The sequence below is a fragment of the Pinus tabuliformis genome, chromosome 1_1 (genome assembly GCF_031772625.1).
Source record: "Pinus tabuliformis cultivar Carrire ecotype Pingquan chromosome 1_1, CPIR1, whole genome shotgun sequence".
Lineage (NCBI taxonomy): Eukaryota > Viridiplantae > Streptophyta > Pinopsida > Pinales > Pinaceae > Pinus > Pinus tabuliformis.
The window spans coordinates 706,021,015-706,040,016 of NC_142297.1; positions in this window are offsets into that span (position 1 = coordinate 706,021,015).

Below are 19,002 nucleotides of genomic sequence, written 5' to 3' on the forward strand. Positions count from 1 at the left end.
CCCATGTTGGGTAGAATCCTCTCCTGTGCTCTTGCTCCTCTGTTCTTCTTGTCCCTTCTTGCTCAGCACTCCTCTCTTCTAGGGGCTAAGGTGGATAGATTATCCTTTCCGGCTGGCCTCTTCCTGCTTCTCCTAGCTGTAATGTCTTATTGTACTATATTTCCCCTTAATAGAATTAGTTTTTACTGAGAAAAAAAAATGAATGTTATAAATAATATTGAGGAACTTATTAGAATAAGAATAATCTCAACATGAAGGAACTTATTAGAATTGGAATCATCTCAAATCCCTAGGAAATTGGTGGGCGGGGAGTTGAATCTAATTTTTTAAATTTATTTAAAGTAATAGACCATTTTGATTTTCTTATATATAAATGAATGTAATAAATAATAATGAGGAAATTATTAGAATTGGAATAATCTCAAAATGGAAGAACTTTTTAGAATTTGAATAATCTCAAATCTCTAAGAAATTGGTGGGTGTGGAGAATAATCTCAAATCCCTAGGAAATTGGTGGGTGGGGAGCCACGTGGCACCAGTATAATATTTTAATTAATTTTTTAAATTTATTAAAGTAATGGACCATTTTTATTAATAAAATTTTCTTATATATAAATGAATATTATAAATAATAATGATGAACCTATTAGAATTGGAATAATCTCAACATGGAAGAACTTATTATAAGTGAGGAGTCATGTAGCACGAATCTAATTTTTTAAATTTATGAAAAGTAATGGACAATTTTGCTAAATAAAATTTTCTTTATATATAAATGAATGTTATAAATAATAATGAGGAACTTATTACAATTGGAATAATCTCAAAACCCTAGGAAATTGGTGTGGCACAAATCTAATTTTTTAATAAATATTTATTAAAAGTAATGGACCATTTTGTTAAATAAAATTTCATCATATATAAATGAATGTTATAAATAATAATGAGGAACAATCTAGTGGGGATACAATCTCCAGTGTTCAACTTCCTTTTATTCAAGGGACCACCGATAATATTTCTCATAACCTTAAAAAGAACAAAGTTTCTGCTACTTTCAAACCCCTTAATACCATTAGAAATTCTCTTAAATCCATCAAAGACCTTGTAAACCCTAAAGACATGAAAGGGGCCTACTCCATCCCATGTCCCTGTGGGATTCCCTACATTGGGGAAATAGGTCGTTCCATTAACCAAAGAATCTAAGAACATGTAGTAGATATCAAGCACAACCGCTCTAGTTTGTGGGCTTTAGCTGAACATGCGTTGACGATTCCCAGGTCATCGCCAAGATTGATCACTTCCATCATAGGAAGCTTCGAGATGCCATTGAAATTGAAAAATGTGCTATTAATATTAATAGGGACGATGGTTGGAAGTTAAGTAGAAGTTGGATCATTGCCTTTTTTTATAATTTTTTTTAATAAATATAAAAATTAATAATTGATTATTTATTTTTGTATTGAAATTTATATCCTGGTTAACCTCCCTTTTAAAATATTACCCTATCCTATTCTCCTTATCGAAGCAGGTCTTTCCCCTATTGAGAGCCTAGCTATGATTAGGTTTCTGCTGTACAAGCACAAACTCAATAACATAGATGATATTAGACTTCCTAAGTTAGCTTTAAATTCCAGCCAAAACCACCTAAGGCTCAATGGGGGTGGCATAAAGACACAAGGGCCTGGTTAAACTATTGGGAGATCAACGAGAATGATGCATTGCAAGACATAAATAACATTAAAGATATTGTTATTTCTAAGTTCAAAGAAAAAATGTGGTGTGAGAAAGATTTAGCGACTAAAAGAAAATTAAGTTATTATAAGAAGATCACCAACCCCACCCTAGAAGATCAAAAGTATCTCTCTATTTTAACTAGCTCAAAGAAGAAAATTAATATAACAAAGATTAGAACGAATTCTCATGAGCTCCATAGTGAAACTGGTCGTTGGGTAGTTCCTAAAACGCCATGGATGGAAAGGATCTACCATATATGTGAGAATAGGAACATCGAGGATGAAAACCACTTCCTCTTAGAGTGCCCCGCGTACAACCACATTAGATCTCAGTTTCACAATCTTTGTTACAATACTGACCTTCGTAGCCTTTTACAATGTCAAAATTATAGTGAGCTCGGAAAGCTTCTCTCCAAGCTTTTTGAGCATAGGAATAAAATCTTATATCAAATTAAATAATTTGTTTTTAGGTCTGATAGACCAATGTTTGGTCTCAGGGGACGTTAACCACCACCATCATCATCATCATCATTATTCATTTTTAATAATAACCATATTAAAATTATTTTTAATTGTATATTTATAAATATTCAATTCTTATTAATTATTAAATTAATCCAACTAATTTTGAATTCAATATTATTTTAATTAAAAAATTAAAAAATTAAAATAAAATATAACAAAATAATAATAAATTTATTCAACTAATTTTTTAAGGGCTAATTCATAACAGCTAACTCTGGAACAGATGCATCCTTGCTATTTAAATATTCTGACTAACTGATTTTTTCACCTTGCTATTTAAATATTCTGACTAACTGATTTTTTCACCTTTGTCTTGATGATGGTTAGATGGTTTATGATTAATCGGAAAGAATTTATCAAAATGAGGAACTTATTAGAATTGGAATAATCTCAACATCGAGGAACTTATTAGAATTGGAATAATCTCAAATTCTTAGGAAACTGGTGGGTGTAGAGCCAAGTGACACAAATCTAATTTTTTAAATTTATTGAAAGTAATGGACCATTTTGTTAAATAAAATTTTCTTATTTATAAATGAATGTTATAAATAATAATGAGGAACTTATTATAATTGGAATAATCTCAACGTGGAAGAACTTATTAGAGTTCGAATAATTTCAAATCCCTAGGAAATTGGTGGGTGGGTAGCAATGTGGCAGGAATCTGATTTTTAAAATTTATTAAAAGTAATGAACCATTTTATTAAATAAATTTTTCTTATATATAAATGAATGTTATAAGTAATAATGAGAAACTTATTAAAACTGGAATAATCTCAACACAAAAGAACTTATTAGAATTGGAATAATCTCAAATTTCTTAGAACATTAATCAATGTGGAATCAAGTGACAAGAATCTATTTTTTTAATTTATTAAAATATATATATAAATGAAAAAATTATAATTAACATATTCCTTTCAAAATTAATCTAAACCTTTAATTAAAAAAAGGCCAACAAACCTCTTTCAATCTAAAATTCATAAAATTCATATATACTCTTATATATACTCTTATATACAAGTTTAAAAAAAAAAATATTATGCTTACTACTCTCCTAAACGAAATCACCCTAATAAATTACCTGCACGATGCCTGAGAAACGATATTTCTTCTGTGGGCAAATTCTTTCCCAGGCAAAGTGCGCCGATGCACACGTGGCCAATCACATGACTGAACGGAGTGCCTGTATATAAGGAGAGGTATCTAGATAGGAATCAGAGATAAATATTTAGATGGCGGTTGAGGCACTCATACATTTATAACACTTCAACCAGAAGACTTCCAAGATTATAGGATTAGATTTTTCCTGTGGGAAACTTTGTTAATTTAGGTTTCATTCTAAACTTTTTGTTGGGAGCTTATTGTTTAAGAATTTTTTTTTATGTAAATTTGATAAAAAGATATTTAGGTTAATTGGAATCGTGGTTAAAATATTTGTTTAAATAAATAAATAAATTTAAGTTATTTTAGGTGGTTGAGTAAAATGATTGTTATTTCCTTTATTTATATTCAATTTTTTATTAGTGATAGATGATGAGAAATGTTTTTTTATTGGTTAGGTATTTATGAATATTGTTATATTGAGTCTTACTCTCCTCGTTAGGTTGTCTAGCCCTCAAACTGCTCAAAATGTGAGAGATGATGATTTCCCATGAAAAACACATGGTCAAATAAATAAAGAAGCAATTGGGCATGTATTGCCAAATAGCAATGTCCATAGATAAATATTCAAGAATTAATATTCCCCAATTAATGTTTAAGGAGCACTGATCATTCAACAAAAATGGTAAAAGCAAGCAACATATAAGCCTGCAACACAAACTCCTAACTAAACTATTTCTCTGAAACCTATATTAAACTACAATGCATTAACCTCACTAGTTACACTTATAAACATATATTTACATATTGTAATGTTGATTATGTATTCATCATGGCCTGGGTGAAGAACAAACACGTTTATCTAATCTTGGGCAAAAAAGATAAATTGAGCATATATCTTAAAGTCATTAATGTCATAATTGTTTAGTAAATCTAGGAAGCAATCTAGCAACCTCACTTCCTATGTGTCATTTGTGCAATTTCTGAGGTGAGAAAATATGATTAGAAGTCATATGGGTTTGCACTATTGTATGAAACAAATTGATATTATTTTCACAACTAAACTTTAATAATAATAAGAATCACTAACAATATTAACTATGTAGCATTAGTCATGTGTATATTACCTATGCAATTAGTTTAAGGATACCAAAGGTTTTATATTTTGATATAAAAGACACATACATATTAACTATTTAGCTCTTTCAACAAACTAAATGTTTTTAAATCTTAGCTCTTCTCTTAAAAGGGATAGGAAAAAACCGAGAAAGGAAAAATGATTGACTTAATAATGATTGACTTAACAATTATAGCATTAACTATGTAAATGTGTAACATCAATCATTAATTAGTTTATGGAAACCAAAAGATGATATATGTTTGTTTTTATAATGATAGAGTAAGTGTAGACTTTGATAAAAATCTCGGAAACAATAGTGACCATACTAACTATTTAAATCATTTTAAAAACCTCATGCTTTTATGTCAAATCATTTTAAAAACAAGGCTTTAATATCTCAACTCTTTTTGGAAGAGGGGAAGAAGATGTGAAAATGTACATTAGCTAGTAATTATATATGAGTTTATGGAAATCTTTCACTTAAACTAATCAATTGATTTTCTCTCGTGATCTTCAATGAAACTAGTCTATTTCCTTGGCTATAATCTAAACCACAAATAAACCACAAATATACTTGGGCAAGTTCACATATAAGTGGTCTATATTAAATATATATTAACGATATTGTCGGTTGTACCTAAACAAGTTCAAATATGAGGGGTCTAAAATGGAGATATTATTTCCCTAACACAAGTTACATTGTAACTCAAAATGATAGTAAATATTTAAGAATTTAGATATATTTTTGAATAATGTGACATGAATAATATTAAGAATATCCATTATGAGAATATGCATTATCTCATTGCCATTTTGAGAATATGCATTACGTACTTAATTTTTTAAATTTATTAAAAGTAATGGACCGTTTTGCTAAATAAAATTTCCCTATATATAAATGAATGTTATAAATAATAATGAGGAACTTATTAGAATTTGAATAATATCAACATGAAAAAACTTATTAGAATTGAAATAATCTCAAAATCTTAGGAAATTGATGGGTGTAGAGCCACATGGCACAAATCTAATTTTTTAAATTTAATAAAAATAATGGACCATTTTATTAAATAAAACTTGCTTAGATAAATAAATGTTATAAATAATGATGAAAAATTTATTAAAATAAAAATAATATCAGCAATCGATAAACACTAAGAAAAAACATATCCTAAACCTATATTTTTTTAAAATCAATTTAACCCCTTAATTAAAAAAAAATCAACAAATCTCCTTCATCGAATATATATATATATATATATATAAATATATAAAATTCATATATATACCCTTATTAGCAAATTAAAAAAAATAACAACCTATTCCCATGCTTACTACTTTCCTAAACTAAAACACCGTAACAAATTACATGCACGATGCTTGAGGGACGATATTTCTTCTCTGGGCAAATTCTTTCCCAGGCAAAATGCGCCGATGCACACGTGGCCAATCACATGACTGAACCGAGTGCCTGTATACAAGGAGAAGTATCGGGTATCTAGATAGGAATGTGGTTGGATTCCTCGAACTATCAGAGATAAATATTTACATGGCGGTTGAGGCACTCATACATTCATAACTCTTCAACTGAAAGACTTCCAAGCTTGTAGGATTAGATTTTTCCTGAGGGAAACTTTGTTAATTTAGGTTTCATTCTAAGCCTTTTGTTGGGAGCTTATGGTTTACCAATTTTCTGTTAGATGTAATTTTGAAAAAAAAGGATATTTATGTTAATTACAATAAAGAATGAAATATCGTTAAAATAAAATAATAGTGATTTATAAATATTTGTTTAAATGAGTTAGTTAAAGTTATTTTAGGTGGTTGAGTAAAATGATTGTTATTTTTTTACTTATATTTAATTCTTTTCAAGTGACATGATGATGAGAAATATGTTTCTAATGGCTAGGTACCCATGAATATTGTTTTATTGACGCTTACTTTTTCTCTCAAGCTGTAGCCTTCAAACCCTCAAACTTTCAGAGAGGATGATTTCACATGATTAAAACATGTTCAAATAAATAAGGAAGCAATTGGGCATGTATTGCCAAACAACATTGTTCATGGATAAATATTCAAGTAATATTCCTGAATTAATGTTTAAGGAGTATTGATCATTCAACAAAAATGATATACACAAGCAAAATATAAGCCTACAACATAAACTCCAACTGAACTATTTCTCTAAAACCTATGTTAAATTACAATGCATTAACCTCACTAGTTTCACTTTGAAACATATATTTACATAGTGTAATGTTGATTATGTATTCATCATGGCCTAGGTGAAGAACAAACAAGTTTATTTAATCATAGGCAAAAAATTAAATTGAACATATATCTTATAAGTCATTAAATTCACAATTGTTTAGTAAATCTAAGAAGCAATCTATCAACCTCACTTCCTATGTGTCATTTGTGCAGTTTCTAAGATGAGAAAGCACGATTAGAAGTCATATGTGTTTGCATTATTGTTTAAAACAAATTGATATTGTTTTTACAACTAAACTTAATAATAAGAAAGAATCACCAGCAGTATTAACTATGTAACATTAGTAATGTGTATATTACCTATGTAATTAGTTTAAGGATACCAAATGACTTTATATTTTGACATAAAACTCACATACATATTAACTATTTAAATTTTTCAATAAACTAAATGTTTTTAAAATCTTAGCTCTTCTCCTAAAAGGGAAAGAAAATTAGGGAGAAAGGAAAAATGAGTGACCTAATAATGCAAAATATTCATCAGACGTGGTAGCATTAACTATGTAATTGTGTAACATCAATCATCAATTAGTTTATGGAAACCAAGAGATGATATATGTTTGTTTTTATAATGATAGGGTAAGTGTAGACTTTGATAAAAATCTCGGAAAACAATAATGACCATACTAACTATTTAGCTCATTTAAAAAAACCTCATGCTTTTATGTCGAATCATTTAAAAAACAAGACTTTAATATCTCAACTCTTTTTGGAAGAGGGGAAGAAAATGGAAAAATGTACGTTAACTAGTAATTGTATATGAGTTTATGAAAAGCTTTCACTTAAACTAATCAATTTATTTGCTATCATGATCTTCAATGGAACTAGTCCATTTCCTTATCTTAGCTATAATCTAAATAACAAATATACTTGAACAAGTTCAAATATAAATGGTCTATATTAAAGATATATTAAAGATGTTGTTAGTTGTACCTAAACAAGTTGAAATATGAGGGGTCAAAGGTGAAGATAGTGTTTCCCTAACACAAATTAGGTTGTAATTTAAAATGATAGTAAATATTTAAAAATTTAGATATATTTTTGCAATAATATGACATGAATAATATTAACTATATAACATTGACTATATTAAATATTAATTTAACTGTAACAAATATATATATTTAATTAGAAATTTTTTTACATAAAATGAGAAATATTAATTATTTATTTAAGTAGAATGAATTAAATACTTTACCCCTTAAATCTTCTCATTAAAAAAAAATCACAGAATTATCAAAGAAATGAGAGATAATGGATAATAAGAAAAAGTTAATAACGTAAATTATTTATTAATTTGTAACCTAAACTTTGTCACTATGTAAAATTTTCAGAAGTGAATAATATATAGAAACCAAAAAAAATTATAACTTGTTTTTTAATTATATAGTGAATGTTGACTTTGACCTAAAAACTCTTACTGGGATAAGTACGTAAGAAACCTCACAATTTTGCGTGCATGCATTGGAAAATTTAACAAGTGACTTTGTGAGAATATGCATGAAGTAAATCTTTTACATATTTCATTGCAAGATGGAATCTGCAGAAAGGAATTTAATTGGTAAATTTTGGATGGAAATAAATTATTTATTTTATTTTTATCTTTAAAATATATTAAATTTTAATATATTATATTAGTGTTTTTTTGTTTGGTAGGTAAGCACCTACGAGGAATTTGAACCAGTAATTTATTGCAAGGAGTGCCTTAACAATACACCCATTCATTGTCAATCCAAAACCCCATGAGCTATATATTATATTATTGTCACTTACGAATTACAGTTATTTTAAATTTAAAAAAACTTCTAAGAGTACCAAATACTTTTTCTCATACTCAAAATACCAACCTGTATATGTATATATATAAATATAAAGTTAAAATCTGCTCAATCTAATGCGAATTGAATCAAAACCCAATCTAATCAGAGCATGGGGTTACGGTTCGTTATGTTCCTGTGCAAAAGGTCAAAAAAACAGAGGAATTTATTTACTAATTTCTTTTTCAGACGTACAGGTCAACAATTACCAAAAAAGAAAAGAAGGAAAAATAGGATAATTAATGTTGTGGACTAGTTAAAAAAAGCATTATAACAGACGAGTAACGAAAAGTTATGGTGGCTATATGGATGTAAATATGCTGTACTGCTTAAAAGAAACATTTAAAACAATTAATGAAAAGTTATGCAAAGCCAATTCCTTTACAACCATACACCACAACCAACAGAGACCCACCGATCGGCAAATATTAACAACCAAAAGCGCAATTTGCAATAAACTATTTACATTTCTAGAAGGAAAAACGAACTCCAAAACCTCTCAAAAGTGGCATCCATCCACACAATTTTATCCTTCTCCAAATTTGATTATTAATTATAATTATTAATTTTATGCTTTTTTATTTTATTTAATTTAACATCCACACAATTTTATCCTTTTCCAAACTTGATTATTAATTATAATTATTAATTTTATGCTTTTTTATTTTATTTAATTTAACTTTTTATTTTTAGGTTTATGTAATTTGACCAAGTTACAATGTTTTATAGATAATTATAATTATTTATTAATTTATTTTATTGTATTTTGACCTAGTCAAAATGTTAAACATTACAATATCTCTACCATATCATGCTAGAGAGCACCCATACAATTAATAACAATAATAATTTAAAATAAAGATACAATTTAGTTAGGTTTTATGATTTATTTTAATTTTAGCAATGTCAAATGTATCATAAACTAATTCTTATTATTTATCAACAATTTAATTTATATAGGTACACTAGTTATAAAAATAATTAATATAAATTAAACATATATACATTTTAAAAGCAAGTTATAATATTAAGTCTCAACTTTTGAGCAATGGACACTATTATGGATATTTTAGAACATTATATGGAAGCTAAATTTCTACCATCCATATAATAATTACAAATAATTAATTTAATATTATGAAAGCTCTATTACAAAATAAACATATCTATTGGCGTTTAAATTGTCTATGAAGTCTTGGATAGATGGTGCTCGGGTGCACTATTAAGACACTCCTAGATGATAAGTCACAGGTTCAATTCCCTGCCATATTCGGGTCTTATTCTTGGACATGACCATGATGTAGTGTCTCCATTGCCGAACTTACAAAAAAAAATTATGTTTAAATTAAATGAAGAAAAAAATGCGTATGTGATACTAAGCTCACAATTTTCTGAAATGAAAATAAATCATTGTAATAAATTACCCACATGATATTGAGGGACAACATTTTTTCTCGGGGTTGTCTAAATATTATACACTTTGGAGTTTTTGGCTGGAATCTAGCAATTCTTTTTATCTAAATTTTAATATTTCTCCTTTAAAATGGGGTTTTCACTGCATATATGGATTCAACACCTAAAAATCCTTGAAGCACTAGAATTATGGAGAGTTCACAACTCAACCTTGTGATTCTAACAAATCTCAGACTTTTACATCAAATTAAATTAAAAAATATGCCACAAACCATCCAAAACTTTTAACAGATAGACTATTGCTTCTTATTCTGTGCAATTTCTTTCCATCCAACAACGAAGAAGAGGCTTCTTGGACTTCTATTGGCGCGTATTCGTGTGGGGAGTTCCAAATGCATGGGTTCAAATTGTGTTGATACACATACGACGAGTCACATGACTTGACCGAGTGCCTCTTCACACATCACAAAGAAATGACTCAACACAAAGACCTTATATGATTTCATTACTCTAGCATTGTGTGTCCTAAGTTAATAAAACAAAGCTTCAGGCATGGAGATTCATGTGAATATACCCATGGAGTCTTTAAAGATAGCTTCATCCCACGTGTTATTGCACACAACCTGATTTTTTTTTGTAACTTTGGCATTGGTGAGGCTACATCACAGTCATGTCCAAGAATAACACCCGAACAGGGTGGGGGAATCAGACCAATGACTAAGCATATAGGATTTCCTTAACAATGCACCTGATCACCGTCTATATAGGACATCGTGGACACACAACCTGATATAATTACCATAACATAGTTGTTTATTTATGCATACCCTTGGGCAATTGCACATCCCTCCTGAAGTCTCGCAAGCTTATTGTCATCCTACCCCTATTTGTGTTAACATAACTACTTTTCAGATAAGGAATCACGTTAGTGAATCCTATGATAGATCCTCTTTGTGTTGCACCATCTTTGCAACAACGTTGCTCAATGGGACTGTAGACTAAGATGGTTTTATGGGAAGGGAATTAGGTCTTGGCTAGCTATTATATGTTTGGAGTTTTTATTTGTGAGTTTTTGTTGTTTAAAGTGTGTCTTTGAATGCATAAATATATTCAATACTATAAAAAAACCCTTGAGCACTTGGAATGTGGAGAGTTCAAAACTGAAACTTGTGGTTCGAACAAATCCTTACCAAATTTTAGGCACATTCCACCAGAAAATATGCCCAAAACATCTCTAAAACATATAACAGGTAAACTCAGCTCAAATGCTTATGCCCAAAGTATAATATGCCCAAACTCCTTTTTTTTTAGAAGGCTCTGATCGTAGATTATATTCCATTTCATAATGCTTGAATCATCAGGGAAGCTTTGAAGGTTAAAAGGCACCATAATAACTTCAACGGGGAATATGGTTATGATCTTAGGCCCTCATAGAAACTAGCAATCCATCTACTCTAAATTTTTTTCATTTCACTACACCCTTTTAATTTATTTTCTTTATCTTAATTTTTTTTCTCCCTTTCCCTTTTGTATATATCCTTATTTTTATTGTCATTCTACTTTCATAGGTTCTTCTTTATTGTCCCCCTCCTTTTCATGATTTCCCTTATTGATTCATTCAATAATACATAGTTCATTCAATTATACATATAATATAATTTATTTGTTTATCTAACAACCCCTTTCCTTATTAATTTTCTCCATTTTTTTGACAGTTTATTTATATTTGCTTACTTATTAACTTATTTGATAATTCAATAAAATTTTCACCACTTATTGATTCATTTAATAATTTAATAATATTTTCACCATTAGTCTATTCTCTCGGCCACTATCACTATTTAAGGTATAATCAACAATCACTCTTATCATCTGGTTGCTTTCTAGTCCCAGATGATGGGTGGAGTGCCTATTCGAAATGTTGGATAAGGTAAACATCTACACAATTTATTTCCGAATGATTCTGACAAGTAAATTGTTGCCCTTGAATTATCTCTACAAGGAAAAGGTGAAGTTGAAGGCATCACAAATCCTGTCTCCTACTTATATTTTAGTTGTCTATTCTTTTTCTACTTTTTCTTTAACTAGGTCGAGCCTAGGCGAGGGCGAGCCCATCTACTAGATAAAATAATGATCTACCCACAATGGGATGCTATTACTACAATTGTGCAAAACTATGTCAAACATGGACGCCCTTGGGAATATAATTTATTTCCCTCATAGTGGCTTCCATCCTCAACCCCTCCCTATGAATTTTAAACTCCACTTAAACCAACTCGTCTACACCTCATGGATTTAGTAAGTCATTCTTCTCCACCACCTTTATGTTTTCCCTTGTCACCATTTTCTTCTGCTCTCATATCCCTCGATAGTTGCCTTAATTGTTGACTAAATTACTCTAATTCTCCTGTCATAACTTACCCAGATTCTAACAATAAATATTAAGCAACATGCACTAAGGAAATGATTAACTCACTTCTTTTTCATCTTGTCCATTGAATATCACTTTATTCTCATCCAAATAATAATATGGAAAGGAAATGAGCCAATGTTGGATTACTGCATGGTGCTTAATATTTGCCACATTATAACACTAACAATGCTTCTGTACTTTTTTACAACCATTCTTCTCTCATATATATATATATATATCGATAGTTTCCTTGATTGTCATGTGAATAATGATAATTATCCTATCAAATATTACTCAGATTCTAACACTAACATTGTTTCTATACTATTTTACATGCCATCATCATTTAGAGAAGATAATTTCAATTTCCCCTCCCAAGTTGGACCTAAGTCCCTTGTCTCCATCTAAGCATTCTGTGGCCCCATCCTCAAAGATAATCGTGGAGGATCTCATAAACTTTCTATAACAAATGAAGCTAAACAAAGAGTCTCTTTCATGTTTTCAACAATGAAAATAATTCAATCCACCCAATCACTCGTGTCTTAATGTACCTTACACAACCAAGTGGGATGATGACGCACGAGAAGTCAAAGTGACCAAGAATAAGTCAATACATTCAGTCAAAATTGGTAAAGACTTGGGAAGCAAAATTTATGGAATGTTGACAAGGGAATCCACTCTACAAGATAATTCTAATATTGAATATTCACCCATTTTGGATTGCGCGATTAAGCTCGTGATGTCTAAAATTACAACATTTTGTAGGTCATTGTAATGAGCGAGCTTGAGTCGTTGGTGGTTTTTGGTGGCACTGGAAGCAATGTTGGGGAGCCTCTTGTCATCCATGTTTGTTATCATGTTGTTTTAGTTTAAGTACCTAACTGTGATCATGCACTAAATGGGCGATTGGTCACTTCTATGAGGAGGATTGTATGGATTGTATTGATTTTAATATCAATATTATAAGTGTAAAATTTCTTTGTATTTGCTATCTCTCTCCAAGATTCTCTATAGATACTACAACCCCACACTTCACATACGTATAAGATAACAAGTGTAGAGAGAGTATCAAATAGGGCTTTTTTATTATCCCACAACCAAAGGGTCATTAATTTACACCTATTTTCAATATCATAATAAGATTTCCACCCTCCATTTATCCTTTTCTCAACACTATAGTTCCAACTGAGCTTGTGATAAATACGAATTCCAAGATATTTGTATGAAGTCACTTCATCCAAACTATTACTGTGATACATTAAAGTGTCATACGTGATGTTTTGGGATTTAACTAGCATAACCTATATTTTGTTTATGCTCATAGTCATACCAATACCAGAGAATAAATCCTTGAGGGTTCTCACATAACTATCAAGGCCATAGGATTTTCGTGTCATAAGAACAATATCATCAACATAAAGAAGAAGTATTGTGATTATACCAATCATATTCAAGCCATATAACCACCATCTCTCAACCAAGATTCTAACTTTTAAATGTATATGCCAAAGAGAGTAAGGGTGTTAGGTCCCTGTAATACTAGTGTAGCCCCCTTATTTTTAATGTTGTGCCCATGTGACACCCATATTGTTATTGTTATGCCCCATAGAGTCTCACTATTATTATTTTTGTGCCCTTACATTATTATTGTTATGTAGGCTTTGATTATACTGTGACCCCTTCAACTCTTATATATACAAAGAAGGCCTTGTCATTTGTATCATCCATGAATTTTTTTATATATGTAATGTAAAGGAGGTTTCCACATCGAATATGATACTTTTTAAGCTGTTGATCTATATTTTTCTGAGTTGGTTTCATAACATTTGGTATCAGAGCTTTGGATTCTAGGGTTTTGCTGCTTCACACAGGTCATCATGGAAGTTTCACTATAAATTGTTTTCTATGAAGCTTCAGAAGTTGAAATTTCGACCAAGTGGAGCCGAAATATTGGTGAAATTTGTGATGGAATTTTAGATCTTGGTGAAATTTGTGGTGGAATTTCATATCTTGGTTCACTATATTTGCTGATATATGGTCCGAAGAAGTTATGGTTTTTGATGCTCTAGAATTCAGTCTCAAATAGGTGACCTAGGGAAAATCTTCATAACTTTGATTTCAGTCATCGGATTTGAATTTCGTAAAAGGTGGATGAAATTACACGAATTGTAATGTTTTTTGTAGCAATTTTAGGTCTTAAGGTCAAAATAGTGACACGTGGAATGCCATACAACTTCGCTCTACTAAACTAGTCCATAATTAGGACATCATGGGAGATTTGGAATAATTGTATATTGAAGAATCCAATATTGGTCTGACTTGTGGAATTCTAAAGAACATTCATAGGGCTACCGAAAGACGAAACTTCAGACCTTAGAGATCTGAAATTATAGAGTTACAACTGTTTCAAGTTTGAGCTCCTATAAGGTAAGAGAAATGTGTGTATTTTTTAATTTTTCATAATTTTTTTTGAAAAATTAGTTTGAAGTGATCCAAAGGGAATATTTAAGCATAGATATTAGTGTTTGGTTCTAAAATTCCTCCCCAAAAAATAATTCTACACCCATTAATCCCTTATAAAGCTCTACTACGACACATGAAGAAGAAGAATTGCAACATGATATATCAAATTTACTAGACCAAGTGCAACATTTTTTTCTCTCACAAAGAGAAACAAAGATGACACAAATGGATTAAAGGGGGATATGGATGGTATAAAAGGCAACACAGATTATTCTAAAGTAGGCATGGATGTGGTGAATGTCAAGTTGGAATGGTTTACAAAGTTGTCACAAGAAAGCCTTCTCGGTGGTGACAAGGTAATCCATGAAAATCATGATGATGGCAAAAGGAATATGAATTATGATTTTAGAGTCTCCAATGTGGGGTTTAAGAACCACCAAATTCAAAATATAGATATGAGGAAGTTTGATGGCAAGGATCCAGTAACATGGATACTATAGATGGAGCAATATTTTGATCTACAGGATGTGCAAACGTCACAAAAGGTATGTATTGCATCTTTATATTTAGAACCTAATCAGTTGGTATGGTATAGATATAATTTTTCTTGTAATCCACTTGTCACCCGATCAACTTTTACGGAGGAAATTATGGCACATTATGAACATATAAAGTGCAACACCATCTATAGTCAATTGATAAATCTCAAACAAAAGGGTTCAATGGCGGATCACATTGAAAACTTCCAAAAATTGAATATTAGGGTAACTGATACTCCAAAGGAGTATAAGATTGATGTTTTCATATGGACTTTAAGAAATAACATCCAACATGAGGTTCGCCTTTGGGAACCTGATTCATTAGACAAGGCATTTAGGGTGACAAGAAAAATTGAAAAAAAAATTATGGCAACCAGGAATTCTACCACTCACAACTATAAAGATAGAAATGTTGTTGCTCCTAGTCTTCCACAACCTGTAAGGTTAAAACCACAACAATTGGAGGAAAAGTAAATCAAAAGTTCTTTGTTACAGTTGTGATATCAAATACACTAAAGGACATAAGTGTGCTAAGAAGAAATTATTCTACATAGATTGTGAAGAGGAGGGAGGAAAGGAACAAGAAACATAAAATAGGAGGATAGACACCAAGAACCAACTGCAAAGAAAGAAGAAATCAATTTGACCATATCTTGTAATGCATTGGAAGGAATTACCACTCCTCAAGATCTCAATATAGAAGGATATTTCAAGAAGAAGAAGGTAATAATGATGATTGATTCTCGTAGTACTCATAATTTTATTCATCGTATGATAGCCAAGAAATTGAATTTCTTCTTATATCCAGCACCAAAGTGCCAAGTGATGGTTGGAAATGGAGAAACTATAAATTCCTATGGAAAGCACCATAATATCAAGCTAACCATCGGGAAATATGTCTTGAATGATCCAATGCTTTTCATTCAAATGGGTGGTGTTGATGTTGTACTAGGAGTCCAATAGTTACTATCTTTGGGGACAACAGCTTCCAATTTTCAAGAACTTTTCTTGAATTTTTTTAGGAAGAAAAGGAAGTTGAATAAAGAGATATCATAGGAAAACCAAAGAATATAATCAAATCTAATTGCATGAAAATTCTTCTAAATAAATAACAACGAGGCGTAAATGCACAATTATGATCACTAGAGGTTCAAACATAAAAATCATTTATTTCTCCAAATCTCTAAAAAGTATTGGACAATCATTCCAAGGTGTTTGAGACTCCCAAAGGCCTCCCATCTATTCATGATCATGCTCATGCTATTCAATTTATTCTAGGAATTATTCCTCCAAACATCATACCTTATAGATATCCTTATGCCAAAAGAGTGAATTTGAATGTATGGTTGTAGAAATGTTATAGGCTAGTATAATTCAACCTAGTCAAAGTTATTTCTCTGCTCCATTAGTATTGGTGCATAATAAGGATGGAAAATGGTGTATGTCTCTGGATTATAGGGAGATCAACAAGCTCACTATTAAAGATAAATTTTCCATTCCTATCATTGATGAGTTGTTGGATGAATTACATGGAGCAACTTACTTCACCAAGATGGATCTTAATTCAGGATATCATCAAATTAGAATGAATATTGAAGACATTCTCAAAACAACATTCAAAACTCATGAGGGTCATTACGAATTTTTGGTCATGCTTTTTGGCCTTACTAATGCACCTTCCACATTTCAAGGTTTGATGAATTCCATTTTCAAACCCTTCTTTAGAAAATTTTTGTTAGTAATTTTTACTGATATACTAATCTAAAACAAGTCTTGGAAGGATCATGTTCAACATGTTGACAGGGTGTTGAAACTATTGGAGGAGAAATAATTATATGGCAAAACCTCCAAATGTTTCTTTGGAGTACAGGAGGTGGAATATTTGGGTCATATTATATCTCATGAGGGTATTAAGGTAGACCGTAACAAAATTAAATCCATCAAGGAATGGAAAATCCCCCCAACCATAAATCATCTTCGTTTTCTCAGGTTGAAAGGGTATCTTCACATGTCTGTTAAGAATTATGGGAGAATAGAAGCACCTATAACATCAATACTAAAGAAAAAATCATTTTATTGGACTCTAGAAACAACGAAGGCCTCTGAACATCTTAAAGAGGCAATGTGCCAAGCACCGGTGTTAGCCACACCATACTTCACAATTTTTTTTACTATGGAATGCGATGCCTCGGGAAATGGAATTGGTGTTATTTTAATTGAAGAAAGAAAACCCATTGCTTTTGAAAGTCATCCAATCAAAGGAAAGTATTTACACAAACTTATTTATGACAATGAAATGTTGACAATACTACATGCACTAAAGCAATGAAAACCTTACCAAATGGGAAGGCACTCCAAGGTAAAAGCATATCATGATAGTCTTAAATAATTTTTGGAACAAATATTATCTTCAGAAGAGAAACAAAAATGGGTGACTAAGATGTTGGGTTATGACTTTGAAATCATGTACAAAAAAGGGAAGAAAAATGTTGTTGCAGATGCACTCTTATGAAGGTTGAGGATGTGGAAGCATTTATTTGTTGCATTTCTATTATCCAACTTGAGTGGATAACTGAAGCAAGGGATGAATGGAAGAATGATGAAGAGCTGTGGTCACTCATTCAAAAGTTGCAGCAAGATACCAGTACATCTTGTACATTTAGGTGGAAAAATGATTCATTATGGTACAAAGATCGCTATATATTTGTAATAATTGCCAACTCAAACAAAAGATTCTTTTGGAATTGCACACGTCTCCCTTAGGAGGACACTTAGGATTTTTACCATAGGGTTAAGAATATATTTTTTGGGATGGCCTTAAATTTGATATTCAGAAGTTTGTGGAAAAATGTTTGGTTTGCCAACAAACTAAGGTTCAGATAATTAAGACCCCGTGCTTGTTACGACCTTTATCCATTCCAAGTTAAAATTTGGGAGGTTGTATCAATGGATTTTATCACAGGTTTACCCAAGTCTGAAGGAAAGAGTGTCATCATGGTGGTAGTTGATAGACTTACCATTTATGCACACTTTTGTCCATTATCTAATCCTTTTAAATCCAGTAACATTTCTACTGGAATTATGGAAACAATTCAAAAGCTTCATGGAAATCTAAATATTATAGTAAGTGACAGAGATCCCATTTTCTCTGGAAATTTTTGGACGGAATTATTTTCCTTTCTTGGTGCTCAATTAGCTCATAGCTCATCTTATCATCCTCAATTTGATGGGAAAATTGAGATAGTGAACAAATGTTTTGAAGGATATCTTTGTTGCTTTGTATCTAATAAAAACACATAATGGGTCAAGTGGTTACCTTTAGTTGAATGGTGGTATAACACTTCCGTCCATAATGCAGCAAAAATGACCCCATTTGTGGCACTTTATGGATATAATCCGCCATCCATCACATCAATTTTAAGAGAAAATTATAAGGTTCAAGCAATGGAAGATCACATCGAGCATCAACAACAAGTTCTCCAACTCTTAAAGGATAACCTCACTATTGCACCGAATCGAATGAAACAACAGGAAAATGAACATCGCAATGAAAGAAGTTTTGATATAGGTGACTGAGTATTTTTATAGCTACAACCATACAAAC